The following is a 14,041-nucleotide window of genomic DNA, read 5'->3' on the forward strand; positions in this document are numbered from 1 at the left end:
CTTGTGGAGATGGCTGAGTCTCTAGGATACATCAGAGTCGAGATCCAGTCTTCAGGTAATATTGGGCCCCCATCGCATTCCCATTTCATCTTCAGGTTCAGCAGCTCTTTTGTGGCAAATGAGGAGATAGCGTTGTACATAGTAGACGTGACCCTGTTGTTCACACTGTCTATTCCTTTCCATAGGCGTACATTCCGGCATGTCCACCATTTGGGCCTTATGTATGGTGAGGGCATGTTGTAATTGTCCATAGTGGAAGTGTTCAGTGTCCAGGAGACCATATGTTGCCACGAGCTCGGGGAACTGTATCAACTGATCGTTCACGAATACCTGCTGAATGGTCAGTCTGCCGGCTATTACCCAGTTTGGCCATTTCGGGGGATTGCTGAGGCTCGAGAGGTGAGCATTGTTCCAGATGGGTTGGACTGGGGTAATTTTGTTGTCCCATCCTAAGTGTTTGTGTACTTCCTTCCACACCAGGGCTGTATGCGCCACTATCGTGCGTTCAGGAGGGCGAGTCTGTTTACAGTAGAGGCTTTCAATCGGGGACATGCCGTGCTGTGCAGCTAATTCAGCTTTTATATGGGGAATGGACGGGTCTCTGTGCGATATATCATTGACTGTCGCCATCTGTGTCGCCCAGTAGTAGATCTGGTTGTTTGGAAGTCCGATTCCCCCCTCCCAGACTGAGCATTGGAGAGTTTTGAGGGCAATTCTCGGCTGTTTCCCACCCCAAAGGAGTTTACGTGTTGTTCCATCTATTCTACGGAACTCTTCGGTGGGGACATGGAGAGGGGCGTTTTGAAGGATGTATAAGAACCGGGGTAGGGCCAGCATCTTAAATAGCGCCACCCTGCTTAGCAATGTCAGTGGCAGTGCTTGCCAGTGGGCTGCATCTTGCTCGTATCTCTTAACTAGTGGATGCAAGTTTTGTTTTACATAGCTATCCAGCCCATTGGTGATTAGAATGCCAAGGTAGCGGAACTGAGTGGTTTCTACTTGATATGGGAAGCCCGATGCTGGTATGCAGTCTACTCCTTTTACCGAAAACAGCACAGATTTGGACCAGTTTACTCTGAGTCCACTGAACATTCCATAGTTAGTCAGTAGTTGCATGACCACGGGGCAGGAGGTGGCTGGGTCGCCCAGATATACTAAGAGGTCATCCGCATAGAGGGATATCCTGTCTTCCCAGTTCGGCCCCCATCTGAAGCCAGTCCACGTGGTGGTGTCACGCAGAAGGACTGCCAGTGGTTCCATTATCAGTGCAAACACCATTGCCGAGAGCGGGTAACCTTGTCTGGTTCCTTTCCCTAATCGGATATTACGTGAGGGCCACCCATTTACTCTGACCTCCGCCGTTGGATTGTTGTAGAGGAGTTGCACCCATTTTATGCCCGGTTCCCCAAATTGCATCTTGTGCTTTATTGCCCATGAGGCCTCCCAGTAAACTGAATCAAATGCTTTTTCGAAATCTATGGCCAACAATGCAAGTGATTGTTGCAAAGCAGGTTCTCTCTCCAGCGCCAGGTGCAGCCTGCGAATGTTCATTCTCGTGGACCTTTGAGGCATGAAGCCGCATTGGTCAGGGCGGATCAGTGACGTAATGACCAATTGTAGCCTGTTGGCTAGTATTTTGGCTAGTAATTTGGCTTCACTGTTGATTAGGGATATGGGTCGGTAGGAGGTGCATTCCTCCGGGGGTTTGCCCTTTTTGGGGATCACCACGATGGTGGCTTTACGGAGGTCTGGTGGGAGTTCGCCCTTGGCCAGGGAGTGTTCGAACATGTTGAGCAAGTGAGTGGGTATATCTAGATGGTTCAGCTTTTTCCAGATGTCAAGTGGGAACTCATTGGGACCTGGGGTCTTGCCTGTTTGGAGTTGGGCAATGGCTGTTGATATTTCATCAGCCGTAATTTTGTTGTCTAGAGTGGTAGCTTGTTCTGTGGTAAGTGTTGGGAGGTCATTGTCGTTCAGTATGGTGCTGACTGCAGCGTTGGTGGGGGGTTTGTAAAGGTCCTCATAGAATTCTGCAAAGTGCTCTGCAATCTCAGCATCGCCGTAAACAAGATCTGTATTCAAGGTTCTGATGCACGTCACCTTCTGTTGTCCTTCGTCGCACTTTTCCAGCCACGCAAGCATTTTGCCAGCTTTTTCTCCCGTTTCGTACAGTTGTGCTTTCATAGCAATGTGTGCCTTTTTGGCACAGTCTAAGGTTAAATTGTGGAGCTTCTGCTGTGCCATTGTAAGGGCTCTGTTTGTCTCCGGGGTGTCTCTGGCAATGTGATCTAATTCCTTGGACGTGACTTTGCTTTCGGCTTCGGTGATACTCTCGCGTTGTATCTTCTTTTTTGCCGAGGTCCATGAGGTGATTTCACTGCGTAAGACTGTTTTGTACGCTTCCCATAGTGTATTGGGATCGTCAACCCTGCCTGCATTCAACTCAAAATAGTTGGAAGTAGCTGCCTCCATCTTTTCCTGAAGGTCCGGGAACCCCAAGTAGCAGGTGTTCAGCCTCCACAAGGGGGGCGGTCGTGGTCTTGCCGTTTCCAGTTCAAGTACCAGTGGGGAGTGGTCAGAGATCCCCCGCGGGAGGAAGAATGCGCTGGATACTTTATGGATATTTTGCCATGGTAAGAAGAAATAGTCTATTCTGGACATCGAGGCGTGTGCCCCAGAATGAAAAGAGTACTGTCGAACCTCAGCGTGCAGGTCTCTCCACGCGTCACACAGGCCCAGTGCTTACACGAAGGAAGCCAATTTGGTGGTGGTGGTGGGATTCCTGGCTCTTAAGTGCGTGTGATCAAGGATATCGTTCATGACTTCATTGAAATCCGCTCCTAACACCCATGTGTCTGTGGGGTTTGCTGCCAGGATGGGGGTAATTCCGGTTATCAGGTCATTAAGGAGAAGTGGCGGGGAGTATACTGCCATGAGTGCCAGGGTTTGGCTCCATAGCGTTGCTTGGATGTGTACATAGTGGCCCCCTCTATCTTGTAGCATGTGCGTGATCACAAGCAGAAGTCTTTTATGGATCAGTATGAGCACCCCTCTCGCACCCATGGAGAAACCGGCGTGCTGTGCGGTAGTTTGATCTTTGGAATAATTTGTACACATTTCCTGCAAGGTGTGTTTCGGACAGAAAGACTATATCCGGGGAGTGTCTATTTAGGTGTTGCAGCACCAGTCTTCTTTTGATGCTGGATCCCAGCCCATTCACGTTCCATGACAGGAGTTTGCACTTCTCTGGGTTGAATTAGTCTCAGGTGCCATTGGCTGTTTGAGTGTAGATTTGCGCATGTGTTTCCTCGATTGTATACACGGCAGTGGTACCGCGTTTGATCTGTACAGCGTACTCATCGTGCCCTTGTATGCTAAACATTGAAAACAGAAAAAAACGTCATCCTCAACTCCGCCCACCCCATACTCCACCCGCAACTGAAAAATCTGTCGACCCAATATAAACATTCAACCAATTAAATCTTTAACCTTTGATTCATTGCTTTGATCGGGGGTGGCTGTTTGGTCGGCCGCCAGCCTAGATATGCCTTATGTTTCGGTTTCCATTATGGAGCGTGAGCTCCGTTGCGTTACTTGTGTGATGTTTCAGGCATCTTCACTGGGTGTTATAGCTCCTTATGCGTTTTCTTGGTGCTGATTCTTAATTTGTTGTTGCTGTTGCAAATCCATGTCGGGTGGGTGCTCAGGATGTGGTCTATTGCGTTCTCTTCTCCCCCCTCCCCCCTCCAGCTTGGCCCCAGTCTCCATCTATGTGCCTCTCGGCCCAACTCCACGCTTCCTTGGGATCTGTAAAATGCACCTATGTCCCCTTATGGTAAATCTTGAGCTGGGCCGGAAAGATTATTCCGTATTTGACAGCCAGTGAGTGGAGGCGCCTCTTGAGCAGTTCAAATGACTGGCGTGCCTTTTGCACCTCCTTGGTAAAGTCAGGGAAGAAGGCGATTTTTGATCCATTATACATGATTGTCCCATTCGAACTCACCAACTGCAGCACCGTATCCCTATCTCTATAGTTTAGAAATCTTGCGATAACTGTGCGCGGCGGTGCTCCCGGGGTGACCCTGCCAGTTGGAATGCGATGGGCCCGTTCGATGGAGAAAAATTTCAAGAAGGTTTGCGCGTCATATGTGTCCACAAGCCATTCCTTGAGGAATAGTTCCATACAATCCCCCTCTGCCTTCTCGGGAAGGCCAAGTATGCGAACATTGTTTCGCCTGGATCTGCCTTCGCTATCGTCCACTCTAGCCGCCAGGAGCTTGATGCATGCCATCATGCCGGACACGTTGCGATTTATCCCTCCTAGGCTGTCTTCGGTTTCCGAAATTCGTCCCTCCGCCTCCCCAGAGCGTGAGGTCACTTTTTGCAGGTCTTGTCTTAGTAGGGACATGTCCGCACTGTCCATCTTTTTTTCCATTGAAGTTCTGAAGCTGGCAATGGCACTCATTATATCTCTGAGGGAGATATCCTCTTCCACGCAGTCTGACGAGCGAGTCTCTGGCATGGTAGCGTATTGTTCATTTCTGCTCTGCGTAGAGGTCTTTCTGGGTTTATCTTTCCCCATTGCCGGGTATCTTGTCTGACAGGGCCGGGGTTCGTCCCGGGCGGAACGAGAGGGGACAGCGGCGGGGCAAGAGGCTGGTAGTGCTGCTGGGCCAGGAGTATTGTCGCCGAGTCCAGGCGTTGCGCGGGTGGAACACCCAGGGAACTGCGCCAGTTGTGATGTTATTGGCAAGGACACTTTGTGATCAGTGCGCCCACCCATCACTGGGACCCACCCGGGTCTGTTGTGTCGTGGTTCCTTTCCCTGGGTGGGGCAGGGTCGGGGCAAGGATGTTAGTCAGCGCTCCGGGGACAGGGCCGTGGGTTCTTCCAGTCTCAGGCCCCTGTTTGCTTCGTAGATCCAGGGAGAACACCAGGGCTTCAGCAGGGCTGTTCCAATGAGAAGAAGGGGGGTTGGGTGGTCGACAGTGTCTTGAAGCTCGAGCCCCCGCCCGTTGCTGCACCCCTCTCCTTACCGCACAGTTGTTCTCTGGAAAGGAGCAGCAGGTGTCAGTGGCTGCAGGGCGTAGATGACTCCGCAGGCACTCTACGCGATGCGGAGCGCCCATGCCGTGGCAGGCGGCGTATCAGGTAGTGGCCAACCCGATGAGCAGGCCTCGACGCATCTCAGTGTGTGAAGGACGCCGGCGGGGGTGGGTAAGCGGCGCACAAACGTGTCCCCTCTGTCGCAGAAGTCAGATCAGCGCCTTATCACCCCTCGCCTCGCAGAGCAGCCAGGGCACAGTTGGTCGTGCAGTGTCGCCTCAGGGGCGGGAGCGTTGGTACCACAACACGTGCGCCGGTTCACACAGGGGGCCCGTCTCTTGTGTTCACAGGCACCAGGAGGATCGGTATCTCGCTGCCACAGGCAGTCCCCAGACACCGGGGCAGGCTTGTTTACACCTCACTGTAGCTCGCCTTCCGCTGCCGCGTCTCGATCTCTCCGTCCACTGCTTACCTCAGTCTCATGGTGGCCATCTTGGGAGCGCTGACCGGCACGGGGACCGCGGCCCCAAAACTACAATTCTACAGGATCTTGCAGCACCTCCACTCCGGTTTTTGTTGGAGGTCGATGCAGCATATAGTCACACAGCTGTAGGAGAGTTTTAAGCCATCTGGGGTGGTTAGATCCACAGGATGGATGCAGGATTCGGCGGGTGGCACAGGAGCAATGGAGGTTTACGCCTCCATCGTTCGGCAATTAGCCACGCCCCTATTTTAAGTTTTTAATTCTGTAATTAAAAGTGTCACAGTTTATTGGGGTTAAAACTGTCAGTGCCTCAAGCCGCACACCACTGATTCCCTAAGAGGCTTTAACACACAGTAATGAAGAGAATGTAATTGAATTGATTTGACAGCACAGTGTCGCAGTCACCGGAAGCATTTTCAGAATGGTTCTGACCCACTCATTAGCAGTGCAATCAATGACTCAAGATCGGCACCTTCTCAGAAACGTTCTAGAAAAGGTTGAACAAATGAATATTTGGCTGTTATTTACCCCTGGTAAACAGCCAACTTCTATGGACAACGCGTCGCATAGCACCCTAATTTCACATTTTCCTTATGATATAAACAGTATCCCAAATGCATGGCTGGACATACCCCACATGAAAGGGGAAGTGCAAAATGGCTAGCAAGTCTAGCGCATTTTTGCACAAAGTACAAACTGGAGTTTGACACGTGGGTTACCTATTGTTTTAGCTTCTTGGCATGGCAGCACTGGGGTAAAATAACACTCTTGAACATTTTTTTCAAAAACAAAAAAATCTCAAGAAAAGTACTGAACCCAGACTTCCAGTAAACATGAAATATCTCCTACCCCACAATGCTCTGATTAACATTCTAGATGTTTAATGTAGTGTGTGTACTTAAATTACATTCCCAGTATGTCAGTTTTATCATTCCTGCGGCAGCGTTGGCAGGTTTACCTAGCAGGTATCGGCAAGACATGAGGGGGAGGGGAGAGGGAGGAGAGGGTGTGTGGGGTGTTGGGGGAGGGAAGACGGGGAGGGTGTGTAAGGGGTGTTGGTAGGCGGGGGGTGGATGTGTGAGTGAGGTGGAGGGTCAATTCACATTGCAGATTTAAACTGTTTAATACACCCGTTGTGTGCAAAAAAAATCATGAGTGGGCATTGGTACTTTGGTGTGTATTTATTCAATGCATGACATTGCACAGTGCCCATCTACCCCCACACCTTGTGTCCATATGCACATGATCCCAGTGCCCAGAGTACAGCATTCATTGCACCTTCTGCATCTCAGTGTCTCAGTAATAACCGTCTATCACTGTTTGGCACACAGCAAGTCCACCTTGTGCATCTCGACCTGGCCAATGTGCTACATCTTCTTCCTCCTCATCCTCATCCTCACTCGGTGCTTGCTGGTCAATGTCAGGTGGCAGAGGTACGTTCCGCCAGATGCACATGTTGTGCAGCATGGCACAGACCATGATGATCTTTCCCCCCTTCTCAGGCCCGTAGAGGAGTGTGCCACAAGACCTGCTGAGGCAGCGGAACCGTGCCTTCAATAGGACAAAGGTCTGGTCAATCACAACACAGGAACAGGTATGAGCCCGACTGTAGTCCTCTTCGTGCCTGTTCTGTTGATTCCTGACAAGGGTGAGGAGCCACAGCTTCAGGGGATAGCCAGCATCACATGCATGGGAGTACAATAAGGTATGAGTGAGGGTATTTCTTCTATGACAGCTGTACTTACCCTGTTCATTGTTCATGTTGGTACGCAGGATATCTCCGATGGCAGCCATTGGCTACACATATGCGCAACTGACTTGCCTGTTGACGACTTGGCCAGGACATGGTGGAGGGCATGTGTGACATACAGGACTGAGGGGCCTTCACATCGGACTCACCACTCAACCAGATGGAGTGAAAGGGTCCATGATGTAGGCACCTGTGAGGGATGGTTGGCAGGTGATGTAACAAAAATCATTTTGGGCAATGTTTGGTATTGTAGGCTGATGTCCATCATGTCACATGTACTTTCCACTCTCATGTTTGCAGCTATTTGATGACGCCATGCAAATGTCCCAGGATGTCTGCACACATGTGAATATGCCACAATGTGTTGGGTGGTATGGTCCACAGGTGTAGGATTGCGTTCCTAAGATGATGGAGGGTGTCCACTTGCATGGTGGTTCTCATTTTCTGTGGATGCCTTCCACTCAAATCACACTCATATAGTTGATGTTGAGTACTTGGTAAGTAGGTCTACTAGCAGTCTTGTCACATGTTTGTCATTGCGTTGTCATTCATCTATTCATTTGGCCATGGTGGCATGTAGCGCTACTGTGGTGGAGGGCCAGTGACTATCAGTGGATTCCCTGGGTGGGATTTATTCATGCGCACTCATGGATACATGACCTGTGTGGTGTTTTGATGTGGGCATGTACATTACACTTACTGACTGCATGTTGCTGGATTGTGTTCCTGAGGGTACGGTCTGATGATGTGCATTGGACATGATGAGGGGTGTGGGCTGCTTGCTAGTCTGACATTTTGGCATTGGTGTGCCGCCAGAGTAAGTTGGATGACATTTTCAGTGTCATGTTCAGGTTGGGATGTTTAGGGGCACAGTGTTTTGCAGTATGGACAGTGTACAGTCACCACCCCAGACTCACCCAGGTGGTATATGCATCTCTCCCCCCCAGACTCACCCAGATGGTCTATGCACCACCCCCCCAGACTCACCCAGTTGGTATATGCATCTCTCCACCCCAGACTCGGCCAGGTGGTATATGCATCCCCCCCAGACTCACCCAGGTAGTATATGGATCTCTCACCTCCAGACTCACCCAGGTGGTATATGCATCTCTCCCCTGCAGACTCACCCAGGTGGTATATGCATCTCTCCCCCCCGAGACTCACCCAGGTGGTATATGCATCTCTCCCCCCAGACTCACCCAGGTGGTATATGCATGTCCCCCCCAATAAACTACCATGGGCCTGTCAGCCGACCTACCCAGTAGCCAGGCACGTTGTGCAGAATGTTGCTGCGTGTAGTGGGGTAGCAAGGAGTTCCGCAGCACCGTTGCATCATGAGTTGATCCGGGAAATCAGGCACAACAATGTGTGATCATCTTGCTGGAGTCACATACCATCTGCACATTCATGGAGTGGTATAGCTTAAGATTGCGGTACACCACCTACATGGCATGAGGGACTACCAATTCCACATGGGTGCAGTCAAGGACACGATGCAATTTGGCATGCATGCCAGTGCATGAAAACCAATTTTTGTGTCATTCACCTCCTGGGCAGCCCATGGTAGGGATATGTAGTCCCTTGCGTGCTTCAAGAGGGCATCCACTACTTGGCTCAGCATGCGTGAAAAACAAGGTTGTGATATGCCATGCAGCTGGCAAACTGTGTTCTGGTAAGTGCCTGTAGCCAGGAAGTGGAGCACAGACACTACCTTCAGTAGAGGAGGGATGGCGGTGCGGATTTCAATCAGGCTAACTATGTTGTTGTGTATCCTGTCCACAATGGAGGTGATGGTGTCCCGGTCCAGGCAGTACAGAGTGTGGATCTGCACAGAGGTTGGGTTGAATGGACTGGCCCTGATGTGAGGGATTGGTGGCTGCCTCCGTGGAACCACTGCCTGCAATGGTGGGACTTGCTGGGCCTGTCTCACCCTCCTTCTCCTCCTGCGTCTCCTCTGTAGTGCCTGTTGTAGTTGCTGCTCATGGAGTTGCAGTGCAGGCATGTCCTCCAGCCCCAAAATCGCAACAGCAAGTGGGATAATTTTGGTGTGGGAAGGGGTGGGTGTGCTCCTTTTGTGTTGGACCAGGCTCAATTGACTCCACCTGTGCTGATTGTGTGCACCTGTGGCAGTTGGGAACACAGCAGATTGCTATTAACGGGTGATCCGCAAAGCCGGTGATGCCGGCATTGTGGTATCCCTTATTACCGCCATCTGGATGCCAGTAGGTGCATGTCCGTGTGACTTGTAATGTCCTCCTGTTTGCGACTTCCCTGTATTGCCGCCACGAAGGGCGTGTGTCCACGCACATGCCGGTACGGAGGTGCACGGTCCCAGCGGTGGCGAATATACTGGCATGTCAACTTGTAATAGGCCAGTACAGTATGTGATGCCGGTATTACCACACTGGCATCGTTTTTGCCTTACCTCAAATCTCATAATGAGGCCCAAGGCCCAATGTCTTTTACTGCACAAAAGAAGAGTATATATGCTCTGTATGGGCAGTCAGCTGGACGCTATTCGCTGTTCTGAACACGCTTGGTGTGCAACACGTTTGCAATGAAGCAACTGTCCTCTGCTTGTATTGCGCTTGCCGAAAAGTCATCTGTAAACCCTAGAGCACCACCCAGCCCCAGAAGCTCCTTAAGGAGCTTAAGAGAGCTCCAGTTTCTTTGTTTTTCATCTTCATGTTGAAGCGTACTTTCCAAAGTGCACTCCACCTGGGATCTGATTTAAAAGCCATTGTACTCCTGGCATATGCGAATCAAACTTTCATATTATTTCATCTGGTCGAACTAGTTGATGGAAGTAGTATTTCACTGCATTAGTTTCACTTATGTTTGCAGTTCGACTGTGTCTTGAAAGGAAAATGTAATCGACGATATCGCAAACTGGATTAATTTGAATGCATTCCTTTACTTTAAATTTTTATTAACCGGTATATTGTAGTCCCAATAAAAAATGGACATACTCATGTTTACTCATGTAAACCTATCGCAAGTATGTGCAGTTTCATGTATTTCGCAGAGAGCATTCAATTTACATTAGGGTTGTGGCTGTATGTTTTATAGAATGCCGTCTAGTGCTTTATTGACTTGTTTAAATACTTTGTAATCCTTTTTAAATGTGTACTTGCTCCATTGCATTGCTGTTTATTTTATTTTCGCATGGCAAGGAACAGCTCACTAGGCCATATAACCTACAAAATCACTCAATCCTAAGCCTCTGCAGTGCCACACCTGGTGCACAATTCACGGAACGTTTTCCAATGGGGTTTTTGCCATCATGAAGCGCTTCTGAGAATTAGGCCCTTGGTCTCGGAGCTGGCAGCATCTCTGAATGCTTCAACAGAGTACAGGATAAAACCTGCCATCAAAGTAAACAGCTGGGAAAGGCAGTAACATCACAGCCATACGTTTGAATGCATCTTTGACACAACATGAAGGGTGTTAGTCTGATTTTGCCCATGTTTGTAACTTCTTCCACATGGAAACTGAACGTATCTAGAAATCTGAAAGGAATTGAAATCTCCCCATTCTCTTTCATTGAGGCAACCAACGTGGTAACTGCTGAGAAGATTTCTACCATCAAGTGATGCAAACCGTCTTGGAAATGCACCGAGAAAGACATTTGTCAGTGTGGACTTCTTTGTGGCATGGCAACTTACCCGGACCAGGGCAGCATATCTACTATTTCAATCAACTCTGGATTCTTCAGCAAAATTACTAACTTCACATCCAGCATTTGGAAACTCTGTGCATTTATTTCATTTTGGTTCTATAGAAATACACTTAGGGTTATATTCATGTAGTTATGTTCAATTCATTGTTGTGTTGTAAGCACTCTTCCCTGATCAATCAATATACTGTACAAACCACATTTGGCACTCAGCTGTGGTTACATTATTAATTGTGTTTAGATTAAAAGTATAAACATGATTACTTTTAGCAATAGTGCATGTTTTATCCCATCTTACATTACATGATCAATGTGGCCAGCATGTCACAACCAGTAATAGTTTGAGTCAGCAACAAAATATCAATATCAGCAATGAATCCACATTCTCCTGTGGCTCTAGAGATGACGGCCTTTGAATCATTACCACCCATGCCTCTGGATGAGGCCCGTGAGCAACCTCTAATTCATGAAGAGGTGTTTTGGATCCGTCGTTTCGAAAGCGTGCAAATCAAGGGCTAAGAAGAGATGATTAGATGGGGCTTGGTCCTTTGGTGACATACTGTAGGGAGGTTTTACTAAAACGGTTAGGTGTTGTGTATTGTATAAAGACATTGGCCCTCATTACGACCCGGGCGGTAAGTGAATAACGATGCCGGTAAAGGATTACCGGCATCGCTTACTGCTCCGCACCATTAGGACACGCCAACCCGCTATTAGCTGCACCGTAATTAACGGTGCCGCTAATAGCGCCAGGAGCGCGGGCACGCGACCCTTAATGCCGCCAATACCGGCATGGCGCAAACAGGGGAACATCACAAGTCAGGTGGACATGCAAATAACACCCTACTGAAGCCCGAAAAGTACCTTACCGGCATGGAGCAAATAACGGCATCGCGGACCACCCGTAAACGGGCATGTGCAGTCTTCCCAACTGCCACAGGTGCACACAATCAGCACAGGTGGAGGCAATACAGAAAGGGCCAGCACAAAAGGAGCACACCCCACCCCTTCCCACACCCAGTCACACTCCAAAATGATTCCAATACTAATAGCAATGCTGGTGCTGGAGGATATGATTGCAGTGGAACTGCTGCAACAACAACAACAACAACAACAACAACAACAACAACAACAGGCAGCACAGAGGAGACGCAGGAGGAGAAGGAGGGCGAGGCAGGCCCAGCATGCCCCACCATTGCAGCCAGTGGCACCACGCAGGCAGCTCCCAATCCCTCGCATCAGAGCCAGTCCATTCAACCTAACCCCTGAGCAGATCTACACCCTGTACCGTCTGGACCGGGACACCATCACCACCATTGTGGACATGATACATGATGACATTGTCAGCCTGATTGAATCACGCACCGCCATCCCACCCCTACTAAAGATTGTGTCTGTGCTCTACCTCCTGCCCACAGGCACCTACCAGCACACCGTGGGGCACATGCATGGCATATCACAACCATTATTCTCACGTACGCTGATTCAAGTGCTTGATGCCCTCCTGAAGCACACAGGCAACCACATTTCCTTACCACGGTCTGGCCAGGAGATCTCAAACATCAAAGTTGGTTTCCATTCACTGGCCGCCATCTCTGGTTGTATTGGCACCATCAACTGCACCCATGTGGAATTGGTGGTCCCACATGCCATGTAGGTAGCGTACCGCAAACGTAAGCTATACCACTCAATCAACGTGCAAATGGTATGTGACTCAAAAAAGATCATCACACATTGTTGTGCCCGATACCCCGGATCAACCCATGATTCAATGGTCCTGCGGAACTCCACGATACCACGCTACATGGAGCGACATGCAGGGCAGAGATCCTGGCTTCTCGGTGAGTCGCATGTTAGGCTCATGGAAATGGGATGTGGGTAGGTGATTGGTGAAGAGATACATACTTCACCTGGCTGAGATGGGGGGAAGATACATGCTTCACCTGGCTGAGATGGGGGGGGTGCACACTTCACCTGGTTGAGATGGGGGGATGCATACTTCACCTGGCTGAGATGGGGGGGGGTAGATGCATACTTCACCTGGCTGAGATGGGGGAGAGATGCATACTTCACCTGGCTGAGATGGGAGGGAGAGATTCATACTTCACCTGGCTGAGATGGAGTGGGAGATGCATACTTCACCTGGCTGAGATGGGGGGAGAGATTCATACTTCACCTGGCTGAGATGGGGGGGAGAGATGCATACTTCACCTGGCTGCATGGGGGGGAGAGATGCATACTTCACCTGGCTGAGATGGGGGGGGAGATACATACTTCACCTGGCTGTGAGTGAGAATGGACCATGCTCATACCCCAAAGCAGGCCAGACCAGACCTGACACCTGACCACATAATGCAAGATGAAAGCTGCCCTACCATGTAAATGATGCAGTGTCACAACCATTCCATAGCCATCTACATGTGCACTGTACTCAATCAGACCGTATCCCCCTCAACACAATGCAGCTACAAGCAATTACTATGGCCAATACACAGCACCAAATACCATCAACTGAAAGGACAGTCCCCCATTACTGCATACAAAGGAGTCACGAGAGCCAAATGCATTAATACACCACTACACTGACGCAAGAGGTCCAACAAAAGTGCATGTCACCATTTGTTGTGCATAGTGAGATCATCATGAGGCTGACATCAACGGTGCCAGGATGAAAGCATACAAATGACTGGACATCAGCCAGATCATGGAAACAACCAGCGTGGACTAACACAGTGCATGAGCAATCACAAGGAACTGGACCCCCCTGTGCCCACTAGTTGATGGCACGCACACCAGTCCATAAGAGGAATACACACATAGCAGTCACATCGTGTGTCTCCATTCATGCATGGGAATGTGGTTGCAATCAGGAAATCAATGCATGCTATGGTGTCATTGATATAGGTCCCATATGATGTGATGACTCACACATATACATTGTTGCCCACATGCAGGTGATGCAGGCTTTCCCTTGAAGAAGTGGCTCCTTACCCCAGTCCGGAACCCACAGAACAGGCACGAGGAGGGCTACAATCGTGCACATACACATACCTGTGTGGTGATTGAGCAGACATTTGGCCTCTTG

This window comes from Ambystoma mexicanum, chromosome 6q, assembly GCF_040938575.1.
Source record: "Ambystoma mexicanum isolate Mex_15411 chromosome 6q, UKY_AmexF1_1, whole genome shotgun sequence".
Taxonomy (NCBI): domain Eukaryota; kingdom Metazoa; phylum Chordata; class Amphibia; order Caudata; family Ambystomatidae; genus Ambystoma; species Ambystoma mexicanum.